The sequence below is a fragment of the Triticum aestivum genome, chromosome 7B (genome assembly GCF_018294505.1).
Source record: "Triticum aestivum cultivar Chinese Spring chromosome 7B, IWGSC CS RefSeq v2.1, whole genome shotgun sequence".
NCBI classification, from domain to species: Eukaryota; Viridiplantae; Streptophyta; class Magnoliopsida; order Poales; family Poaceae; genus Triticum; species Triticum aestivum.
In genome coordinates, this window is record NC_057813.1 from 338,061,079 (window position 1) to 338,082,221 (window position 21,143).

Here is a 21,143-nt window from a genome sequence, read left to right on the forward strand (position 1 = left end):
AAATTATGCGGTTGCGGAGGCGGATACCGCGAGCGGTAACCGCTTTGGCCACTCGCCGTGTCTTGACAGGACAACGGGCTGAGGGGGACGGCACAGCCCCTGCTGCTGTGTCCTCCTGATCGGGCCGCGCAACAGACACCAGAGAAGCCCCTGCTTCTTCTGCTGCTGGCGTAACGCGGGCCGCCGCTGCCTGGGCGAGCGCGGCCTGCGCGATTTCCTTAGAGCGGATGAGAGAAAGAAGTTCGCGAGCTTCACCCACGTCGGACATAACAACGCCACTATCCTCTAAGATACCCCCTAAACACTAGTCAGAATAGTCGTCAAAAATCGTAAAACGGGGCAGGGGATTACCTTCGGTTTCCATGTTCTTCTAAGCCAGCAAGAGTTGGGCGCGTTGCAGAGCTAGAAGGTTGCCCTTGGCGCCCTTTGAGCGCGAGCTTGCCCTCTCCTGCGTCGCTGGAGCCGCCACCACTGCCTTGGAGTGCTTGGCCGTGGATATGGGCGCCACCTTGGACACCTCCGCCCGAAGCGCATCAGAGGGAGGAGGGGGGATGGCCGTCGAGGGACCGCCAGCCGGACCCCCAGGAGAGGCCAGCGCCATCACCACCGGTCGGTACGAAGCAGGCGTGCCCGCACGAACCGAGGAGGGGCTCGCCGGCGCCACTGGGGGAGTCTTGCGGCTCGCCAGCTTCTTGTGGAGCCGCGTCCGCCGCCACCGAGGCCGGTCGCAGACTTGGGCGAGCGCGTCGTGAAAGTGCGCATCCCACCCACCTCCGCAGCCACCGGAGAGACAAGCATCGAGCGCCCCTCCGAGTCGCAGGAAGCCGAGACGCCCTTGTCAATGTCGAGGCCGAGCGACATGTTGGAGCCGTATTGGTTGAAGCCCGTCTCGTTGCTGCCCACTACCACTTGACGCTCCTCCTGGTCCTTCGCAGCACCCGCAGCAGGAGCCGCGGCCTGAGCATCCTTGTCCTTGAAACCGAGCTTGTCCCAAGTCGCGGTATCTATGGATTCATCACCCATGCTCGTGTCACGGTCCTTGTCCTTGTCCTTGCCATCCGGCCCCTTGTACAAGCTAGCTGGGGGAGGAGGAGGGGGAGCAGCACCCTGCAGGCCACCCTCCTCGGCCTCCAGCCGAATGGTGAAGCCCTCACTGTTGAACCACACTTGGACATACTCCCTGAGCTTGGCCGGGGAGCGACACATGAAGCGCATCCGCACAGGTCCGAGACCCACCAACGACGCCTTGTCCACCTCCATTGGGCGCCCGATCATCACAATGACGGCCATGAGGCGATCCACGTGGCGGTGCTTGGGCGGCACACCCCACAGCTTGACCCACACGTCTGGCATGATCTCGGCCTTGGGCTCCTCCGGACGCGATTCCTTGATTTCCGCCATGATGTCGTTGAGGGAGAGGTACAGCTTTCCGCTGCGGCTTGCCATCCGCAGCATGGCCTTGTTGGGAAAGACGATCGAGAACAAATCGTCGCTGATGGCCATCACCTGCCAGTCTCACTCCCCCTCGAAGAGGTGGGGGAGCTCCGCCTCCAAGATTGGGATCGACAGCATGTCGGGCGCCGCCGAGATGATCGCAGCGTCAGCCACCAGCGGGGCGCACACCTCCTCGCCCTCCGTCTCCACATACGGCAAGCAGAAGAATCCCTCGCCGGGGATGGCATTGCCCATGATCTGGAGCAACAGAGGCCGCCCCCGCGTGGGGCAATGCGCCGACGCGTGCCCCTCCTCGTGGCAGACAATGCATAGGGGCTTGAAGTGGCACATGTTTTGGTAGTGGCCCACCCGGCCACACTTGAAGCACTCCGGCCCGTCGGACTCCTCCACTGGAATCGGGGCATCGGCCGAACCCTTCGAAGCCGACGGCCCGGCTGCCAGCTGCAGCAGCGCCGAGCCGACCCCCTTTTGCTTCTGCTTCTTGGCTAAAGGATCCCCAATCCGTTCGCCGCTCGGAGGAAGCTGGGACTCCTTCCTCTTGAGCTCCTTCTTCTGCTCCAGACCCCGGCACCGATACTCCTCCTTCTTCTACTTTTTGCGCTCGCGCTCCTCCTGCTTCTTCCTTTCTTGCTCCGCGAGCCACCAAGGAGGCGGCGGCCCCCAGCCCCCTTCCTCCGCGGGGGGCGCCGGCACCTTGGAAAGCGCCTTCGCCCGCAGATCTTGCTCGCGCTGGCGCTCCGTTGCCGGGATCGGAGGTGACATGGGCGGCTTCTCCACGTGACGGGATCCAATCCGCACCGCGGTGGCGAATGAGCAAGAGAGAGAGGGGGGAGGGGCGGAGCGGAGAAGGCGACGAGCGAGATACCCGTAACGCCGCACTTGAGAGTGGGATGCGGGAGACCCTAGCGAAAGATCTAGGGCACCCTTTGGCAGCCACAACCACCTATAAATAGGGGTGGGCGGCCGCTCGTCGTCCTCCGCGTTGGGCCCGGGCCTAAACACAGGCGGGCACGAGGCCACTGGGCCAGGCTGGCCTGGCCCAAGCACTGGGGAGCGCCCCTGCACCCCCACAGGCAAAGAGACAGGTGGGTCGGCCAATGGGCCCCCCGGCCCACGCCCTGGTAAGTTGGGCTAGTCCGCCAGGCCCAGCAAAGGATCAGGCCCGGTCGTCGTCTCCCCCGAAACCCTAGCCTGGACCCGCGGCTCCCTGGCATGGGCAGCCCCGCCGCCGCCGCCGACCCCTGTCGACACCGGCGAGCACGCCGGGACCGAAGGTGGCCCAGCCAGCACCAAATCCCGGCATCCCACCTCCGGCAGGACACGTGAGCGGCCCTCAGGGCCCGCATGCACACCCTTCGGCGGTCGCCAGATCCGCGGCGCCAGGCGGCGCCCGCCATGCCCACCGGAGCAAAGGCGCGCCGGCGACCAACCACGAAGGAGCCCCCAAGCTCCTTCGCACGGGCGACAAAATCACCCACCGAGCACGCCGCTCGGGGCCTCGGCGAACTACCAAGAATAATAGGGCAAGAAAGATTGCAATCTATATCAAGAACGATAAAATCTACGGGCACCAAATTTCTGTTTGCAACAATAAGAACATCATTGATCCTTCCCATAGGCTTTTTAATGGTGGAATCCGCAAGGTGCAAATTTAAAGAGAAATCATCAAGATTATGGAAACCTAGAATATCACATAAAGTTTTCGGAATCATGGAAACACTAGCACCCAAATCACACAAAGCAAAACACTCATAATCTTTAATTCTTATCTTTATAGTAGGTTCCCACTCATCATTAAGTTTTCTAGGTATAGAAACTTCCAAATTAAGTTTTTCATCATAAGATTGCATCAAGGCATCAACAATATGTTTGGTAAAAGCTTTATTTTGACTATAAGCATGAGGAGAATTAACAACGGATTGCAACTAGGAAATACAACCTTCTAAATAACAATTATCATAATCAAATTCCTTGAAATCCGAGATAGTGGGTTCAACGCTATTTAAAGTTGTGACCTCTCCAATCCCACTTTTACCATATTTAGCATTTAGAGCTAAAAACTCCGAATTCTTGGGACGCCTTCTAGGCAAAGTTGAGTCATCATCAGTCCCATAATCATCAAAATTCATATTTCAAAACATAGATCTAATAGGAGACGCATCAATAACTTTAAGATCCTCATCATTATTTTCATGGAAACTAGAAGAACACGCCTTTATAAAGCTATCTTTTTTAGCACGCAATCTAGTGGTTCTTTCCTTGCACTCGTCAATACTTTGAGAGACTCATTGATATCATGCTTAGGAGGAGAATATCTAAGTTTAAGAGAATCAACATCAAGCGTAAGTCTATCAACGTTCCTAGCCAAATCATCAACTTTGCGCAATTTTTCTTCAAGCAAAGCATTAAAATTCTTTTGAGAAATCATAAATTCTTTCACACTATTCTCAAAATCAGAGGGCATCTTATTAAAATTACCATAAGAATTATTGTAGGAATTTCCATAATTATTAGAGGAATTACTAGGGAACGGTCTAGCATTGAAGTTTCCTCTATAAGCATTGTTTCCAAAACTATTCCTACCAACAAAATTCACATCCATAGATTCATTATTATTCTCAATCAAGGAAGATAAAGGCATATCATTGGGATCAAGAGGAGTATTTTTAGTAGCAAACAATTTCATAAGTTCATCCATTTTTCCACTCAAAACATTGATTTCTTCTATAGCATGCACTTTTTTACTAGAAGATCTTTTGGTGTGCCATTGAGAATAATTAGCCATAATATTATCAAGAAGTTTTGTAGCATCTCCTAACGTGATTTCCATAAATGTGCCTCCCGCGGCCGAATCTAAGAGATTTCTAGAAGCAAAGTTCAAACCGGCATAAAAAAATTGTATGATCATCCACAAATTCAAACCATGAGTAGGGCAATTGCAAATCATCAATTTCATTCTTTCCCAAGATTGGGCAACATGCTCATGATCAAGTTGTTTATAATTCATAATATCGTTCCTAAGAGTGATAATCTTAGCGGGAGGAAAATACTTAGAGATAAAAGCATCTTTGCACTTGTTCCAAGAATCAATACTATTTTTAGGCAAAGACGAAAACCAAACTTTAGCACGATCTCTAAGTGAAAACAGAAATAACTTCAATTTGACAATATCGTTATCCGTGTCTTTCTTCTTTTGCATATCACACAAATCAACAAAGTTTTTTAGATGAGTAGCGGCATCTTCGCTAGGAAGGCCGGCGAATTGATCTTTCATAACAAGATTCAGCAAAGCAGTATTGATTTCACAAGACTCAACATCATTAAGAGGAGCAATCGGAGTACTAAGGAAATCATTATTATTGGTATTCGAGAAATCACACAATTTCGTATTATCTTGTGCCATGGCAACAAGTAATCCAACACAGAAGCAAACAAGAAAAGGCAAGCGAAAAGAGAGGAGGAGATTGGGAAAGAGAGGGCGAATAAAACGGCAAGGGTGAAGTGGGGGAGAGGAAAACGAGAGGCAAATGGCAAATAATGTAAATGCGAGGGAGATGGGTTTGTGATGGGTACTTGGTATGTCTTGACTTGAGCGAAGACCTCCCCGGCAATGGCGCCAGAAATCCTTCTTGCTACGTCTTGAGCTTGCGTTGGTTTTCCTCGAACAGGAGAGGGTGATGCAGCAATAGTAGCATAAGTATTTCCCTCAGTTTTTGAGAACCAAGGTGTCAATCCAGTAGGAGGCTCCTCAAAAGTCCCACTCACCTACACAAACAAACAAAGAACTCGCAACCAACGCAATAAAGGGGTTGTCAATCCCTTCATGGCCACTTGCGAAAGTGAGATCTAATAAAGATAGTATGATAAGATAAATATTTTTGGTATTTTTATAATATAAAGGCAAAAAGTAAAGATGCAAATAAAAGTAGATTGGAAGCAAATATGATAAGAGATAGACCTGGGGGCCATAGGTTTTACTTGTGGCTTCTCTCAAGATAGCATAAGTATTACGGTGGGTGAACAAATTACTGTCGAGCAATTGATAGAAAAGCGAATAATTATGAGATTATCTAGGCATGATCATGTGTATAGGCATCACGTCCGCAACAAGTAGACCGACTCCTGCCTGCATCTACTACTATTACTCCACACATCGACCGACTCCTACCTGCATCTAGAGTATTAAGTTCATAAGAACAGAGTAACGCATTAAGCAAGATGACATGATGTAGAGGGATAAACTCAAGCAATATGATATAAACCCCATCTTGTTATCCTCGATGGCAACAATACAATGCGTGCCTTGCAACCCTTTCTATCACTGGGTAAGGACACCGCAAGATTGAACCCAAAGCTAAGCACTTCTCCCATGGCAAGAAAGATCAATCTAGTAGGCCAAACCAAACTGATAATTCGAAGAGACTCGCAAAGATAACTCAATCATACATAAAAGAATTCAGAGAAGATTCAAATATTATTCGTAGATAAACTTGATCATAAACCCACAATTCATCGGAACTCGACAAATACACCGCAAAAAGAGTTTAGATCGAATAGATCTCCACAAGAGAGGGGGAGAACATTGTATTGAGATCCAAAAAGAGAGAAGAAACCATCTAGCTAATAACTATGGACCCATAGCTCTGTGGTAAACTACTCACAACTCATTAGAGGGGCAAGGATGTTGATGTAGAAGCCCTCCATGGTCGATTCCCCCTCCGGCAGAACGCCGGCGAAGGCTCAAAGATGGGATCTCGCGGATATAGAAGGTTATGGTGGTGGAAATTGTGTTTTGTCTGCTCCCTGGATGTTTTTGGGGTACGTAGGCTTATATAGGAGGAAGAAGTACGTCGGTGGACGCCCGAGGGGCCCACGAGACAGGGGGCGCCCTCCTATCTCGTGGGAGCCTCGGCTGCTTCTTGACTTGCACTCCAAGTCCTCTGGATCACGTTCGTTCCAAAAATCATGCTCCCGAAGGTTTCATTCTGTTTGGACTCCATTTGATATTCCTTTTCTTCGAAATACTGAAATAGGCAAAAAAACAGCAATACGGGTTGGGCCTCCGATTAGTAGGTTAGTCCCAAAAATGATATAAATGTGTAAAATAAAGCCCATAAACATCCAAAAGGGGTAATATAATAGCATGGAACAATCAAAAATTATAGATACTTGGAGACGTATCAGGCACCCTCGGGGTAGTAATAGTCGTCGGCGGTGGCAGCTGTCTCAGGGGCTCTGTCATCTGGTTGCATCAAACGGATATGGGGGGAAAAGAAAGCAAAGCAAAGGTGAGTACTCATCTGAAGTACTCGGCAAGCAAGTATCTACACTACATATGCAACATTATAAAAGGAAGGCTGTATATGTGGACTCGGCTGCAGAAATGCCAGAATAGAGGGGAGAGCCTAGTCCTATGAAAGACTAGCATCTTCAGTGGTCTTGCAACATTAGAAGAGTTCATAGCATAAAGTAAAGTAGTAGTAGTGTCATCAACTTTCCCAGAGATCCTTCCCCGACTCCCTGCGAGAAAGCAATCCCAGAGCCATACTATCCATTGCTCATCTCAAGTATCCAGTTCTAGTTGTATCGATCGGCATACAACTCCAAGTATCCGTTACCGTAGGACAGGCTGTCGATAGATGTTTTCTTCCCTGCAGGGGTGCACCAACTTACCCACCACGATCGATTAACTCCGGCTGGACACACTTTTCTAGCTCACGCCCGGCCTCGGCCAAATGATACGCCACAACCCGACATAGGCCTAATGGAGAGGTTAGCACACCGGACTAAACCTATGCCCCCAGGGGTCTTGGGCCATCGCCCTAGGAACTCCTGCATGTTGCGTGGGCGGCCGGTGAGCAGACCTAGCCCCCTTATACAAGGTGAGGCGTTCCAGTCCAACCTGGCGCGCGCCACTAAGACGCTGACATCTATTAAGCTTCGGCTCATGCATACGATGCAGAATGCCCATACTATGCCCACATGATGGTTAGTGCTATCAGGCCAGAGGCCCCTCGGATCAAATATCCAAATCGTAGTGGATTAGGAGCGCGCGGTAATGAGCAGAGACTCACAATTGATGTGACCCCGTCGCCCCGTCTCGAGGATTTGCGGCAAGGGCTAAGAATGCCCGGCCATGCCATGTAGTTATCTTGCGGGCACCTTCCAGGTCAACCCGACTCCACATCACTCGCAATTAAGCTCACGCGGGTAGCCCTCGGGGCCAACCCGTCTTTAGTATCATGGTTCGGTGTAAAATCATAGTAACCATAGTAACCGTGCGTCTAACACCAAGGGGAACCCTGGGGGATCACGCCCGATGGAAATCCACCTAATGTTATTGTCAAGGTGAACGAAGGAGGAATCACCCTCGAGGTCCACTCTTGTGGAGTTGCACGACAGTGTCGTTATCAGGAGTGGAGAAGGAGGAATCACCCTCGATAACCATAACCGATGAACTAACCTACAAGGTTAACATCAGAAGTGCTGATGAGGTATCACCCTCGGCACTCGGTAGTAACCCAGTAGTGTCGAGCAACTAAGGGGAAAGTGATGTGCGGTGCCGGGGGCTGGTCTTCGATCTCGTTGATCGGGTCTTCTGATAATCTAGCGGGGCAGTCGGGATAAAGTGGGGTCTCTGATGGGTCTCTACACAGCCTATACTAAGCAGTTTAGGATCAACAGGTAGGTAACAATAGCAGGTTACAAGATCAGGCTATGCATCAGAATAGGTAAAGCAGTAGCAGCAGCAATTTCTAATGCAAGCATTAGAGAGAAGAGAATAGGCGATATCAGAATGTTCAAAGGGGAGGTGCTTGCATGGAAGCTCTGCGGAAAGGGTCTGGTCGTCAGGGACGTAGTCGATCACAGGGGCATCATCGGTCTCGGGGTCTACCGGAAAGAAGTACAGAAGGGGAACATAATAAATAACAGAGCAAACAGATTTATCACTAAGCATGACATGACGATATGTAGAACTGGAGTCGACCTAACATAGTACTACACGTTGCAGACGGAGGGGAAAAACATCTGAGGATGAATTCCTGGCATTAGGCAGATTCCGGACAAGTGAAAGAGAGGGGACGATTCCATGTTCAGCATGCTAGGGGCACGTGACAGGTGAACGGACAACGTATTCGGATTCATTGGGTTCTTCTGAGCAACTTTCATGTATAAAGTTTTTCGATCCGAGCTACGGTTTAAATTCTAAGAATTTTCAAAGATTATAGCAATATCTTAAATTATTTAAATTAACAAAAAAGGAATTGTGACGTCACCTTGATGTAAGCATGACATCAACAAGTCAACAGACATGCTGATTAGTCAAAGTTGTCCAGTGGGTCCCACTGGTCAGTGATTAGACTAGTTAGGAGAGGTTAATTTAACTAAACTAAGTTAATTAGCTAGTAGGTCCCACCTGTTAGTGATTAGTTAGATTAAATTAGTTGCATTAACTAATTTATTAGAATTAGAGGCGGGGCCCACTAGTCGGTGACTAGGGACTACCCAGTTAGAGTTAACCTCGGTGAACTGGTCAAAGGGTAGTCGGGGGCCACCCGTCAGCGACCCATGGGGGGCCAGGCTGGCCACGTCGATGTGGCGCCGGAGAGAGGTCCGGCGAGCCTCCCCCGCGGTGGATCTACGCCGGAGTCAGGTGGGATTCGCCCCCTGGCGTCCATATGACGCGCGGGAGGGCGCGTTCAACTGGGGGCGACGAGCCGCGCCTTGGGGTGGCCGCGGCAGCAGCTAGGGCGGCGCCGGCATCGAGCAGTGGAAGCGAAAGTGGCGACGACGGAGGACGGGCCAGGCAAGTCCGTGCGTGAGGGCGGCTGGCGCGCTGGTCGCGGCCTGCAGCGGTGGGCGCGTGCGAGCCGCCGGTAGGAGCAGCGGTAGAAGCAGCAGGAGGCACCGGGTGGCCAGAGCGACGCGCAGGCGGCGCTAGCAGCACGCGGGCATGGGGCGGAGGCACCAGTGGGCAGGGGCGCGGTTGAGGAGATCAAGGCGCGTGCGGGTGTGTTCGGGTTGCGGACGGGGTGCGGTAATTAGCGACGATAGGGAGCACCACGGTCGTGGTCGGAGACGACCGCGGACAAGCGCGGGCGGGCACGACGGTGGTGGCTACTACGGTATGGAAAGAAGGGGGAAAGCAGGGGCCGGTGAGCTCACAAGGGGCTCGGGGCGACTCAGGGAGGTGAGGAGCGCGTGCGTGGAAGGACGGCGATGTCGGCGAGCTGTGGAGCGGTCCGGCTCGTCCTAGTACTCGGGAAGGACGAGGACAAGGGCGCCGGTCCTCCTGGACGCCTTGGCACAGCTCGGGGAGGAGGGTGGCCATGGCGATTCCAGAGCCACGGCGATCGTGACGCTCAGCTCTGATCCAAAATGAGAGAGAGGCGAGCGAGGGAGGAAAGGGGAGGGAAAGTGGGTGGAGGTAGGTGGGGAAGAACTCGAGGAGCCAGAGGGGCACTCTTATCCTCTCGGCGGTGGCTGTAGTGTCGCGGTGTCGCGCTGTGACCGGTGGAGGCGCGGTCGTCCACGGGGACGATGACTTGGAGGGAAAATTAGGTGGAGGAGGCCTGCTGGGCTGCCTGGACCGGCTTGGGCCTCCAACAGGTAAGTGGCCTCTGGCCTTTTCTCTTGTTAAGTTTTTCTGTTTCTTTTATTTATTAACAGAGATAGAAAAGGATTTTTGTGGGCCACCAGACATTTTAGAAAAATGTGGAACTAAGCCACAAAACTATCTAGCAATATTTGACACTGCCACAATGGCAAAGTGAAATCAGATGGATTTTTCATAAATGGGATAGCATTTAAAAAGGCTGAATTGGTACTGATTTAATTGATACAGTTCATCTTTACATAAGGGTGATGTTGTTTTCCTTAACATCCATTTATTTTGGAATTTATGCTAAATGATGAACATTTTAGTTTTCATGTTTGAGCAAAGTTGAATTTCATCACAATTTGCAATTGAATTCAACTGGAATTTGAAAGAGGTATTAGACGATGATGATCAAACACTTGTTTAGCAAAAAGATTAACTTAACCCCAAGGGTTACTGTAGCATCATTACATAGGGGCGTTACATGTATAAAACCATATGCTTTGATCACACTATCAAAGAGTTTATTCCAACTCTGAGAGGTTTGCACCAGTTCATAAATGGATCGCTGGAGCTTGCACACTTTGTTAGCACCCTTTGGATCGACAAAACCTTATGGTTGCATCATATACAACTCTTCTTTAAGAAATGTCCACTTAAGGAATGCGGTTTTGATATCCATTTGCCATATTTCATAAAATATGACAATTGCTAACATGATTCGGACGGACTTTAAGCATCGCTACGGTTGAGAAAATCTCATTGTAGTCAACACCTTAAATTTGTCAAAAACCTATTGCGACAAGTCGAGCTTTGTAGATAGTAACACTGCTATCAGCGTCCATCTTCCTCTTGAAGATCCATTTATTTTCTATGGCTTGCCGATCATCGGGCAAGTCCACCAAAGTCCACACTTTGTTCTCATACATGGATCCCATCTCAGATTTCATGGCCACAAGCCATTTCATGGAATCTGGGCTCATCATCGCTTCCTCATAGTTCGTAGGTTCATCATGGTCTAGTAACATGACTTCTAGAATAGGATTGCCGTACCACTCTGGTGCGGACCGTACTATGGAAGACCTACGAGGTTTTGTAGTAACTTGATCTGAAGTTTCATGATCATCATCATTAGCTTCCTCACTAATTGGTGTAGGAATCACTGGAACTGATTTCTGTGATGAACTACTTTCCAATTCGGGAGAAGGTAAAATTACCTCATCAAGCTCTACTTTTCTCCCACTCACTTCTTTCGAGAGAAACTCCTTCTCTAGAAAGGATCCATTCCTAGCAACGAATATATTGCCTTCAGATATGTGATAGAAGGTGTACCCAACAGTTTCCTCTGGGTATCCTATGAAGACGCATTTCTCCGATTTGGCTTCGAGCTTATCAGGTTGAAGCTTTTTCGCATAAGCATCGCAGCCCCAAACTTTAGGAAATGACAACTTTGGTTTCATGCCAAACCACAGTTCATAAGGCATCTTCTCAACAAATTTCGATGTTGCCCTATTTCACGTGAATGCAGCTGTCTCTAATGCATAACCCCAAAACGATAGTGGTAAATCGGTAAGAGACATCATAGATCGCACCATATCAAATAAAGTGTGGTTACGACGTTCGGACACACCATTACGCTTTGGTGTTCCGGGTGGCGTGAGTTGTGAAACTATTCTGCATTGTTTCAAATGAAGACCAAACTCGTAACTCAAATATTTGCCTTCACGATCAGATCATAGAAACTTTATTTTCTTGTTACGATGATTTTCCACTTCACTCTGAAATTCTTTGAATTTTTCAAATGTTTCAGACTTATGTTTCATCAAGTAGATATACCCATATCTTCTCAAATGATTTGTGAAGGTCAGAAAATAACGATACCCGCCGCGAGCCTCAACACTCATCGGACCACAGACATCAGTATGTATTATTTCCAATAAGTCAGTTGCTCGCTCCATTGTTCCAGATAACAGAGTCTTAGTCATCTTGCCCATGAGGCATGGTTCGCAAGCATCAAGTGATTCATAATCAAGTGATTCCAAAAGTCCATCAGCATGGAGTTTCTTCATGCGCTTTACACCAATATGACCTAAACGGCAGTGCCACAAATAAGTTGCACTATCATTATCAACTTTGCATCTTTTGGCATTAATATTATGAATATGTGTATTACCACGATCGAGATTTAATAAACCATCAACATTGGGTGTATGACCATAGAAGGTTTTATTCATGTAATTAGAATCACAATTATTCTTTGTCTTAAATGAATAATCGTATTGCAATATACATGATCTAATCATATTCATGCTTAACGTAAACACCAAATAAATTTTATTTAGGTTCAACACTAATCTCGAAAGTATAGGGAGTGTGCGATGATGATCATACAATCTTGGAACCACTTCCAACATACATCGTCACTTCATTCTTAACTAGTCTCTATTTCTGTAACTCCTGCTTCGAGTTACTAATCTTTGCAACCGAACAAGTATCGAATACCCAGGGGCTACTATGAACACTAGCAAGGTACACATCAATAACCTATATATCAAATATACCTTTGTTCACTTTGCCATCCCTCTTTTCCACCAAATATTTGGGGTAGTTCCGCTTCTAGTGACCATTTCCTTTGCAGTAGAAGCACTCAGTTCCAAGCTTAGGTCTAGCTTTGGGCTTCTTCACGGGAGTGACAACTTGCTTGCCATTCTATTTGAAGTTCCCTTTCTTTCCTTTGCCCTTTTCTTGAAACTAGTGGTCTTGTCAATCAACACTTGATACTTTTTCTTGATTTCTACCTTCATCAATTTCAGCATCATGAAGAGCTCGAGAATCGTTTTCGTCATCCCTTGCATACCATAGTTCATCGAGAAGTTCTAGTAACTTGGTGATGGTGACTAGAGAACTTTGTCAATCACTATCTTATCTGGAAGATTAACTCCCACTTGATTCAAGTGATTGTAGTACCCAGACATTCTGAGTACAGGCTCACTAGCTGAGCAATTCTCCTCCATATTATAGGTGAGGTATTTTCCCGAGGTCTCATACCTCTTGGCACGAGGCATCGGTCTGAAATACCAATTTCAGCTCTTGGTACATCTCATATGATCTGTAGCGTTAAAAATATTTTTGAAGTTCTGGTACTAAGTAGTAAAGTATGGTGCACTAAACTATCAAGTAGTCATCATATTGAGCTAGCCAAATGTTCATAACGTCTGCATTTGCTCCTGCAATAGGTCTGTCACCTAGCGGTGCATCAAGGACATAATTCTTCTACGCATCAATGAGGATAAACCTCAGATTACGGACCCAGTCCGCATCATTACTACTATCATCTTTCAACTTAGTTTTCTCTAGGAACATATAAAAACATAGGGAAGCTACAACGTGAGCTATTGGTCTACAACATAATTTGCAAAATACTATCAGGACTAAGTTCATGATAAATTAAAGTTCAATTAATCAAATTACTTAAGAACTCCCACTTAGATAGACATCCCTTCTAGTCATCTAAATGATCATGTGATCCATATCAACTATACCATGTCCAATCATCACGTGAGATGGAGTAGTTTTCAATGGTGAACATCTCTATGTTGATCATATCTACTATATGATTCACGCTCGACCTTTCGGTCTCAAGTGTTCTGAGGCCATATCTACATATGCTAGGCTCGTCAAGTTTCACCTGAGTATTCTGCGTGTGCAAAACTGGCTTGCACCCGTTGTATGTGAACGTAGAGCTTATCACACCCGATCATCATGTGGTGTGTTGGCACGATGAACTGTAGCAATGGTGCATATTCAGGGAGAACACTTATACCTTGAAATTTAGTAAGGGGTCGTCTTATAACGCTACCGCCGTACTAAGCAAAATAAGATGTATAAAAGATAAACATCACATGCAATCAATATAAGTGATATGATATGGCCATCATCATATTGTGCCTTTGATCTCCATCTCCAAAGCAACGTCATGATCACCATCGTCACCAGCTTGACACCTTGATCTCCATCGCAGCATCATTGTCATCTCGCCAACTATTGCTTCTATGACTATTGCTGCCGCTTAGTGATAAAGTAAAGCAATTACATGGAGATTGCATTTCATACAGTAAAGCGACAACCATATGGCTCCTGCCAGTTGTCGATAACTTTTAGAAAACATGATCATCTCATACAACAATTTATATATCATCATGTCTTGACCATATCACATCACAGCAAGCCCTGCAAAAACAAGTTAGACGTCCTCTATTTTGTTGTTGCAAGTTTTACGTGGCTGCTACGGGCTTCTAGCAAGAACCGTTCTTACCTACGCATCAAAACCACAATGATTTTTCATCAAGTGTGATGTTTTAACCTTCAACAAGGACCGGGCGTAGTCAAACTCAATTCAACTAAAGTTGGAGAAACAAACACCCACTAGCCACCTGTGTGCGAAGCACGTCGGTAGAACCAGTCTCATGAAAGCGGTCATGTAATGTCGATCTGGGCCGCTTCATCCAACAATACCGCTGAATCAAAGTACGACATGTTGGTAAGCAGTATGACTATTATCGCCCACAACTCTTTGTGTTCTACTCGTGCATAATACATCTACGCATAGGCCCGGCTCTGATGCCACTGTTGGGGAACGCGGTAATTTTAAAAACATTCCTATGATCACGCAAGATCTATCTAGGTGATGCATAGCAACGAGAGGGGAGAGTGTGTCCACGTACCCTCATAGACCGAAAGCGAAAGCGTTTAGTTAATGTTGTTGATGTAGTTGAACGTCTTCGAGATCCAACCGATCCAATCACCGAACATATGGTACCTCCGTGTTCAGCACACGTTCAGATCGATGACGTCCCTCGTATTCTTGATCCAGTTGAGGCCGAGGGAGAGCTTCGTCAGCATGACGGTGTGGTGACGGTGATGATGAAGTTACCGGCGCAGGGCTTCGCCTAAGCACTACAACGATATGACCGAGGTGTGTAACTATGGAGGGGGGCACCGCACACGGCTAAAAGATAAACTTGTGTGTCCTTGGGGTGCCCCCTGCCCCCGTATACAAAGGAGGGAGGGAGAGAGGCCGGCCCCCTAGGAGCGCGTCAAGTGTATGGAGTCCTGCTAGGACTTCCAAGTCCTAGTAGGAATCCTTTCCCTTTTAGGAGTAGGAGAGAAGGAAGGAGAGAGGGAGTAGGAAAGGGCAAGGGGGGCGCCGCGCCCTTCCCCTAGTCCAATTCGGACCCATAGGGGGGCGCACGCCACCTCCCCTTGGCCTGCCTCCTCTATTTCCCGTATGGCCCAATAAGGCCCATTATTTCTCCCGGTGAATTCCCGTAACTCCCCGGTACTCCGAAAAATACCTGACTCACTCGGAACCTTTTCGATGTCCGAATTAGCCTTCCAATATATCAATATTTACGTCTAAACCATTTCAAGACTCCTCGCCACGTCCGTGATCTCATCCAGGACTCCAAACAAACTTCGGTCATCAAAACACATAACTCATAATACAAATCGTCATCGAACGTTAAGCGTGCGGACCCTACGGGTTCGAGAACTATATAGACATGATCGAGACACATCTCCGATCAATAGCCAATAGCGGAACCTGGATGCTGATATTGGCTCCTACATATTCTACGAAGATCTTTATCGGTCAAACCACATAACAACATACGTTGTTCCCTTTGTCATCGGTATGTTACTTGCCCGAGATTCGATTGTCGGTATCATCATACCTAGTTCAATCTCGTTACCGGCAAGTCTCTTTAGTAGTTCCGTAATACTTCATCCCGCAACTACTCATTAGTCACAATGCTTTCAAGGCTTATAGTGATGAGTATTAACGAGAGGGCCCAGAGATACCTCTCTGAAACAAGGAGTGACAAATTCTAATCTCAATCTATGCCAACCCAACAAACACCTTCGAAAACACCTGTAGAGCACCTTTATAATCACCCATTTATGTTGTGACGTTTGGTAGCACACAAAGTGTTCCTCCGATATTCGAGAGTTGCATAATCTCATAGTCTGAGGAACATGTATAAGTCATGAAGAGAGCAGTAGCAATGAAACTGTAACGATCATAATGCTAAGCTAACGTATGGGTCATGTCCATCACATCATTCTACTAATGATGTGATCTCGTTCATCAAATGACAGCACACGTCTATGGTTAGGAAACATAACCATCTTTGATTAACGAGCTAGTCAAGTAGAGGCATACTAGGGACACTATGTTTTGTCTATGTATTCACACATATACTAAGTTTCTGGTTAATATAATTTTAGCATGAATAATAAACATTTATCATGAAATAAGGAAATAAATAATAACTTTATTATTGCCTCTAGAGCATATTTCCTTCAGAGGCCACCCGCGAGGTCGGCATCGCCATCATCAACAACGTCGATCTCGTCAACAGCCTCATGAACAAGATGCGCATTTCCATCAACATGGATACTAGCAGCGCTTCATGCAGAAACACAAGAGCTAATCAGTGCAATGTTGTAGGCCCCGTGGTCTGAGATGTTCCCGTGCGTGGTGGCAAGGGCGAGCACATTGGCGATCATCTCGAGCGACATGGGCGGCACCTACAACGACTCAATCCAACTGGTGACCACGACCGTCCTTGCTCGTGCCTAGCATAAGCTCACTCGCGCGACGTACTGACATTACGTTGTGTGCAGATGCGCGCGGAGCTGCAGGTGCTGTCGTCACTGGTGCCGATCAGGCAGGTGACGTCCCTGCACTTCTGCAAGCAGCACGCCGACGGGATGTGGGCCATCGTTGACGTGTCGGTGGACGGCATCCTCCGCCCCGACTCCAGCACCGGCGCCGGCCCGGCAGGATACATGGCTTGCTACCTCCTCCCTTTCGGCTGCATCGTCGAGGACATGCAGAATGGCTACGCCAAGGTACGTAACCAACCCGTCCGTCCCACTCTCCCGTAACCAACCCGATTCAGTTTCAGCAGAGACGCGCGGCACGGGGAAGGAGAAGGCAGGGGGTATTTGCAAAAACGTGTGCGCTGACCGGCTCGGGCCCGACGAGTCTAGTTGTCGCTCTGTGATTGGTCCAGGACCAAAGTTGCACATTGGGTGCAAGTTCTGGGACCGGGTAGGGTCATTTTGCAAGTTGTAGGACCAAATCATCACATCTCGGACAAGTTCTAGGACCCCTCGTGCTTTTAACTTTTTAGTTAAAATCACTGCAGGGAGATCTTTTATTGGAAAATTGTTGATGGACCAGGACATGGATTTTGGCTCCCGAGCTAAGAAAAATGGTACTCCCTCCGATTCATATTAATAGACGCACACTTAATACAACTTTATAGTATTAGTATGGATAGGATGGAGTAATAAATTCGATCAAGTGTTCTATGTACATGCAAATTTTCGTGAAGAAGTTCATTTGCGATGCTCCGGAAAGAAAGATGTTTTGAACATGTCATTTCAAAATCATTTTGGGGGACTGGTTGTTTTGTCCAGATCACCACATATGTCATTTCTTCTCAGAAATGTGCATGTGGATAGAGCACACGACCATCTTTGGTATAAAAAGATTCAAAAAATTCATTTTGTTTCACTTTTTTGGGGATTTCACCTCTCACCTCATATGCATATGAGCTACGGTCTGGACATGCACTTTCGGATGGACCGAGCCTTCACACTGAGCTTATCCAAAAAATCGAGTCACCACCTGATCTACCACCCAGTATTGGACCTCCCGTAGCGGGAGTGTCATAAGAGTATCATGCACTGCCACCTAAGCAACAAATGTGCTATGGAACTACAATATTTTTCTTCATCTACATCATCAACATTTTCTTCAACAATTGATGTAGTTACTCTTTCTTATTCTTCTGTAGTGGCGGGGTCAGCTTCTTGAAGAACACTGGCCGACGGAGATACGGGGGGAGAACTGGGACATGCAAATCCTTTGCAATGGAGATTGATGCTTATCTAATTCAAGTTGAATAGGCACAATGTCAAAGGGCAATTCAGAAGATTCCACATGAGGGGTGGTGTGGAGAGGAGAATTTGAATGTTCTTGAGCCTAATAGTCACCATGAATTCTTGATTTTGGGGCATCTCTAATATCCACATGCTCGCTTTCTTTACCTGCAACTTCTTCAGTTTCTGTAGGGTGAGGCAATGATACCATAAGAGTAGTGTCATCAAAGGCGACAATTTCTTCATCCATCTTTTAATAGGCGGAATCTTCGGGTTTTCTTCATGTTTTGTGCCAAACGATCGACACAAGAGGTGGCATTGAGGCCAATGGCGGAAAAAAATTGGCTCATTTATAGTGACACTGTCACTTTGCTTCTTTTTTGTTGGCTTCTCAACGGGTTCTGAAGCCTTCTCTTTTTAGCTTCACTCTCTGGAGCCTTACTTTTCTTCGATAAGGAGGCAGAGGGAAGTGTTGACTTCTTCAGAGGAGGCGGAGTGGAAAGCTTCGCGGATGAAGAACTTGCCTTCTCAACAGCTGGGGCAAGGGGCACATTCTTTGTGTTTGGAAACATAGTAGAAAACAAAATGCGCCTACTAATCATCCCATCGTCACTATGAAGATGCAATTACGATTGGATCTACACTAGATTGCTTACCAATGTAAATGTGTTAGAGAGGTGACTTTGTGAGGCATCTTGATACATATTCCCACAACTAGGTTATACCTCACATCAGTGAGAATTAGTCCCTCAAATTGATCTGTAGGTCAAGCACCGAATGTATAATGCCTCTATAGAGAGCACCAGACCAGCAGGTAGCTATGCTGGAGAACTAGGGTGGAGGTCGAGCAGCCTTTCGACAGAGGAAAAATTTCCAAGAAGAGAACGAGGAAGAGAGAGGGGGCAAACCTTGCGCAATCATGTGTTTCTAGGGAGCACCCCTGGCCTCTCCTTATATAGGTGGCTAAAGGGTGCATGGTTTTACCATCCTAGGGTCGAAGGAACAGTCGGGGGTATTATGCATGTATCTTATTTTGGCTCGGCCCACATAGTACACATATAACAAGGATTTCATATCTGAAGCAAAGTTTGTGTTTCTATACTACTCCCTCCGTCCCAAAACTCTTGTCTTAGATTTGTTTAAATACAGATGTATCAAGTCACGTTTTAGTATTAGATACATCTGTATCTAAACGAATCTAAGACAAGAATTTTGGGACGGAGGGACTATTAAGTATCAGAAATGCCATTGGTGAATCTGGACCCTTTGAAAATGCTTTAGCCCTGCTTTAGTTCCCATCATATCCACTACTCTCTTGTTCTTATGGGGCATCTCGTTTTCTGGCTATCCCTCAAGGGATAAGGATAACCAGATGGCCCAAGGTAACATAATTTAGTAAATATTCATTCAAAAACTTAGTTGCCATTAGCCGCGATGGCGGGCGAGGGAAGCCTTGACCTGATGGGCAGCTTCTTCTTCCTCGTCACCGACTCTGTACATGGTGTTCTCCTTCCTCCGTTCCTTGCGGCGGTTAAGATTTTGGCTTGCGTTTCCTGGCCGATGTGTTGGAACCGGTTCCTAGATCGCGTCCGTTGGGTGGCACACATGTGATACTCACCTACAATGGTGGTGGCGTATGCACGCAATCTTCCTTTAGGGACAACAGTACAGAAGAAGAAAGAGTGCATGACGGAGGAGCGGCCGGCGTTGAAGACGATAGCCCATTGACACAAGGACCTAGAAGGGCTTCAATGTAATTTTATGTCTTACGCTGTGGTTTGTGCAAATGTTGGGGGCAGCTGTGCTGGATGTTTCCAGATGTAATTTGAGGACTCTGGTTGTTTGAATGATGCGCGTGGTGAGGGCTACTCTAGTGCAGGACCCCAAATCGTTTGGGTCTGTCCATTTGGGGGTAAGCGGACATACAAGACGGCCCAACACGCGCCCCTATCCGTAAAATCCGTCCGTTTATGGTCCGGCTCGCCCCATCTTGGCGCAAAGTCGGTTTGGCTTTGCGTCTGAAACTAACACAAGCGGACGTTTTCTGCGCCCGTGCGTCCACGCTGGTCCGGGGCTGACCCACATATCACCCACCTCCCACTCTCTCTCTCTCTCTCTCTCACCAACCCACCCACGGTGCTGTAGTCGTTGGCGATGCCGGCCTCTCCCTGCTCGCACACCTCGCAGGAGCAGCAGCAGTTGCAGTCCCCGCTGGCGCTCGTCCCCGGCAGTCCTGGCGAGCGCAGCGGCGGACGAGCAGACGAGCTGGCTACGACGAGCGTGGGCAGGCGGGCGCGGCGCGGGCAGACGTGGGCCCGCGCGGCAGGCCGCTGCGGAGAAGGCGCAGGAAGGACATGAGCGAGGCACGCGCCGGCGGCACGAGCTCGCGACGAGGCGGGGAGGGCGCAGGCGGGCGGGCGCGAGCAGGCGAGGCGGAGCGCAAGCGCGGCAGGCCAGCACACGCTACCGCTGCGAGATGTAGCTGGTGCCGCTGCACGGGTTGCGCGAGGGCACCCGGGGCGTTAGCGGTGATGGCACAGGCGTCGGCAGAAAAGTTGGAATGGAGCGGCCGGTTGGGTGCGCAGAGCGGCGGACGTCTAAAACCGGACAAGATTATACTCGTTGCGTTCCTAAATATAAATCTTTCTAGAGATTCCACTATAAACTATATACGGATGTATATAGATGCATTTTAAGTGTGGATTCATTCATTTTGCTCTGTATGTAGTCCAACAGTGAAATCTTTATAAAGACTTACATTTAGAAATGGAGGGAGTACATTTTTCTGCATCAAACGGACAAACTTGACAAAATCCAAATAGAACAGACATCCGTTTTGAGAGTTGCGCTGAGAGAAAGAGTCGGGTGGGGGTGATGTCGGGTGGGAGGATGTCCACGTCGATGGCTCTGCCTGAATCGCCGGTCATCTGCTCTTTTCTAGCCCTAGGTTATCTATCCCTTTCCCAGGACGGCTTCATTAAACAACGAACGATTACTGGTAATCGACGTCGCAATCAGAGCATAAAGAAACAAGGCACGTTGGGTCCGAGTTTCTTCCAACAAACTCATCTTTCCCGTTACGATTTATCACGATATAAGCACGCGGAATCCATGATTTCGCAGCTCATGGCGAGATGAC

General features: G+C 48.0%; 1 pseudogene; it reads left to right on the plus strand.

Annotated features, from left to right (window-relative positions):
• Positions 1–18,006, plus strand: part of LOC123157949 (homeobox-leucine zipper protein ROC6-like) — a 57,382-nt pseudogene extending 39,376 nt beyond the window's left edge.
• Positions 18,007–21,143: the final 3,137 nt, after the last annotated feature.